The sequence below is a fragment of the Chenopodium album genome, chromosome 6 (assembly GCF_948465745.1).
Source record: "Chenopodium album chromosome 6, dcCheAlbu1.1, whole genome shotgun sequence".
Lineage (NCBI taxonomy): Eukaryota > Viridiplantae > Streptophyta > Magnoliopsida > Caryophyllales > Amaranthaceae > Chenopodium > Chenopodium album.
The window spans coordinates 72559815-72564176 of record NC_137839.1 but is presented as its reverse complement, the minus strand read 5'-3'; the positions used below and the strand labels follow the sequence as shown (position 1 = coordinate 72564176).

Sequence of the window (4362 nt, the reverse complement as noted above, 5' to 3'; positions counted from 1 at the left end):
AGTAGAGGCCTATTATTAAGGCAGGTTCAATCTCTTTTAGGTTGGATTTGTTCCTTCATCCCCGAACCCTATTTGGTTCAAGACCTTATGGAGTTGACGATCTCTTAGATCGTTAAGGGGTGTAACCTTCACCTCGTGAACGGTTTACAAGTTCCTAAAAAACTTGTTGGCGACTCTTTTGCCCTAGCTTCTTTCCCTTTGGACGCCACCGTACTTTAGTGTATGATCACAGTGGGGTTCAAGCTAGGGATAACGCTTGAAATATTCCCTACAGTTATTTTAAAGAGGGACACTGCACAACAATTAATTGTGTTTGTAGAAACATTAGTTATTGACTCAAGTTAATTATACCTAACACATCATAAATTTATATGTTTGATCAAATTGATTAAGAAGGGTTAATGTTGAATAATATTAATAAGTGAATGAAAATAAAATCATTTATATATCTTTCATTAGTACTACCTCCGTTTCTTATTTGTTGTAACATTTGTCATTTTTTTGTTGCTTTATATTACTTGCAATAATTTTTTTTCCTTTTATAGTAAGTTTTTAAAGTCAAATTTACCAATTACCCTTATTATAATCTGATTAATTAATGGTTGGATTCACACTAACCTAAAATTAATCAACTTCCTAATATCTTATCATCAATTAATCCTTCCCACCTAAATAATCAGATTATTTCTCAAATTATCTCCTCGCTATCTTTCTAGTTCCTTCATTCATCTTCTCATTTTATCTTCTTCATCTCGCATAATCAAATTCTAGACCACCCTTTTAGTGGTTTTGGTTGGTTTCATTGGTGGTGATTTCACTTGTTGTTCTAGATCTAGTGGTGGTTTTGTTTGTCGTTCCAGATCTGGTATGGTAGCTTTTGCCTCTTTAGTGGTTTCGTACGTGGGTGGTGATTCTGGGTGGTGAGAGTTCCAAAAGGTGGTGGTTTCGCTGGGTGGATTTGGTGGTTTGGGGGGGGGGGGTTGTTGGTATGGTGGTTTTTGGTGATTTTGTGGATTGTCATTGACTTAGAATCGATTGTTTGGGTTTCGGTGGTGGTTTTGTAGGTATTGCGTGGGCTAGGGTCTTTGTCGACGTAGATCTGGCTTCGTAGGTAGTGGTTTTGGGTTTCGTAGGTCTAAATCTTGCTTCGTACACTAGTAGAAGAAAGCAAAAAGGCACCGCTCAATGGCCACCGGCAAAAATAGGGGAAAAAATGGGCGAGATTTTGAGGGATTAGTATTGCCACCGGTTCGGTTCGAACCGGCGGGAAAAATATTAATCCCACCGGTTCAAACCGGTGGCTTTGTTAAAAAAAAAAAAAAAAAAAAAAAAAAACCCGGCCTTTTCTAAAACCCACCCCTTTTGTTCCTTCCTATATATTAACCCCTTTTACCAAACCCTAGCCCCCTCATCTTCTCTCTCCGCCCTTTTTCTTTCTGAACTTATCTCTCCTCACTCCTCACAGCTCCTCCATGCCCATTTTCTCATCTTCGTTCTCAGCTCAGTCCACCTTCATTCTCTTTTCTCTCGTCCCCTCATCCCCTCTGCTCTTCTTCTCTTATCTCCCTCGCCTCCTCCCTCCTCTTCACCTCTTTTGAAAACCGCCGCCGCCGCCACTAACTTTCGCCGCCTAAGGTTTTTTGGTCAAATTCGACCATGAAAACTCTAGATCTAGAGTTTTCATGGTCGAATTTGACCTTTATAACCCAAATTCTAGATAATTTCGCGGGATTTTTGGTGAAATTCGAGGTAATTTCTCTTTTTTCTTACTTTTATTTTGTTTTTTGTTTTTTTTTGGTGGAATTCGTGGGTTGTGGTGGTGGTTGTGGTTACGGTGGTTTAAGGTGGGTGGGTTTTGTTATTTATGGTGGAGTTCGAAATTGATTTTCTGGGTTTTAAAATTTAATTTATTTCGAAATTTTTTTGTAGTTAATAGATTTTCGAAATTTTTCTGAGTTTAAGTGATTTCGAAATTTTTCTGGGTTTAATTGATTTTCTAAATTTTTGGGGTTAATTGATTTTCAAAATATTTGGATCGTTTTTTGTCTAGGTACATGCATGAGTTCGTGAACTATTCTGGGTTTGTGAAATATTTGGGTTCGCGAATTTTTTTTTTATAATTTAGAGTTCGTGAATTTTTTGGGTACTTTTTTTTCGCATTTTTTTGGTAAGTTTTATTAATTCTGGGTTTAATTTATGCAGGTCTTAATTGATGCATCAAGATTCAAGACATGCAACAAGATTCAAGACTTTGATTTTGAAAAATTGTTTTAGACGTATTTTTTTTATTTATTATTTTTTATTGTATAATAATTTAAAGCTGAATTTCATTGTTTGATTATAATTCAATGTAATTTTTTAATTTTTTTTAGTATTGTACAATAACAATTTACAATAACAATTCTTTTGCGCTCATGTGATGTTGTTTGCCTTACATTGATTGTTTTTATATTATAGTATTAGTATTATAATTGCAGCAGAAATGAAAAAGGAAAAAAAAAATTATGTAGCTGTTATTGCCACCGGTTAACCGGTGGCAAAAATGTTTAATATCCAAAAAAAAAACCGGTGGCATAGGGGGGTTTTGAACCGGTGGCTAATTGCTTTTTTCTACTAGTGGTAGGTGGTGGGTTTGGGTGGCGTGGATATGGAATCTAAGTGGTGGTTCTGGCCTTCTGGGTGGCGAGAGTTCCAGAAGGTGGTGGCCCGTTCGTCGATGGTGGTGCTGGACGTTTGGTAGTTTATTTTTATTTTTTTAGATTAGTTATTCACCCTTAATCCTGCTTAATTATTGCTTTAAAAAAAATAAAAAATCCTGCTTAATTATATTATTTACTTGCCCTTGTTTTTAAACAATTATGCTTAAAAAGTTTTGACTTGAAAACCGTGTTTTCTCCCTTTATTGCAACAAATAAGAAACGGATGGAGTATATAATTCATATAATAAGAATAAGATGTATCAAATCTAAATAGGGAGGTTATAAGTATGATTAGTTTTTCAAGTAAATTAAACATTATTAATTTATTATACTCCGTAGATAACTAAGATTATTACACCAATAAAGAGGGTTTTTTTTTTTTTTTTTTATAAAGGCTACTAACCATATTAGTTTATTTACTACAATTCAATGTAGTGAGAAAAAGATGATGATAAAATAGGGTGACACATAGCGCATATATGACATCAAATTATATTAAAAAGGGCAGACACATGACATTATCATATTATCCATATGTGTTTTAATAATATACGATCTTGCTAACGAGCGTCTCGGGGCGTTAGATAAGGATAAATTATATTGGTTGAAATGGTATTAAGTTAGGAATTCATGACAAAATCACGCGTCGTTCGGTGTAATTAATGTTAATTTTACTCTAATATTTGCACTTTAATTCTCTTATCTAACGCCCCGGGGGCGCTCATTAGTTAATGCTTGCATAGAGTTTAAAGGACATGTACCATGAAATTGAGAGGTATCGATCCATTTCATAATTAATGCTTGCATAGAGTTTAAAGTTGTCTTATAATTGTGGCATTTGTGAGTCATTATTATTATTATTATTATTATTATTATTATTATTATTATTATTATTATTATTATTATTATTATTATTATTATTATTATTATTTATTATTATTATTATTTTTGAAAAAAATTATTATTATTATTATTATTATTATTATTATTATTATTATTATTATTATTATTATTTTTGAAAAAAATTATTATTATTATTATTATTATTATTATTATTATTATTATTATTATTATTATATGCTAACTCTCATACCTACTAATATACTGAGAAATCACTTCGTATGAATTTGCACCTAACTTACAAACTAAAATCAAATTAAAGCTAGCAATTAATCAACCAAATTAAATATATATTCCTTAATATAATTTAAGGGTATGTTCTTATTTATTGAACTAAACTGAACTGAATTGATCTGAGCTGAACTAAACTACTCCGTATTTATGAGATAAGGAAATTAGGAACTGAACTGAGTTGAACTGAAATTAAGCTAAAAGGAACACGCCCTAAGTCGCTATAAAGATAGTTCGATAATCTTTTAGGGATTCCGAATAACAATTACTTTTATGTCGCACTTTTGTTGACCCAAATCTAAAACTCTTGATACATGCTTAGTCGGACATCAATTTTTTTAATTTGATCTAGTTGGGCAATGGTTAATATTAATTTACATGTTTGTTTAAACGTTTTGAAAAAGAAAAAAATAAAACAATGTTGTAAAAGGACTAACTCAATCAAAAGTTTAAACTGATGGTTAAAGGTCAGGATCGGTTTATATACTTTATCATGCCCCCTCACATGAAAGAAGTCATTGGGGTTGAAGTG

At 32.4% G+C, this 4362-nt stretch overlaps 1 long non-coding RNA gene across 1 annotated transcript; it reads left to right on the top strand.

The window, feature by feature from the left end:
- Positions 1 to 984: 984 nt before the first annotated feature.
- LOC145635203 (uncharacterized) lies at positions 985 to 2434 on the top strand. Its single transcript, XR_014113809.1, has 2 exons — positions 985 to 1749; positions 2203 to 2434. It is a non-coding gene; the product is annotated as an uncharacterized LOC145635203 (long non-coding RNA).
- Positions 2435 to 4362: the final 1928 nt, after the last annotated feature.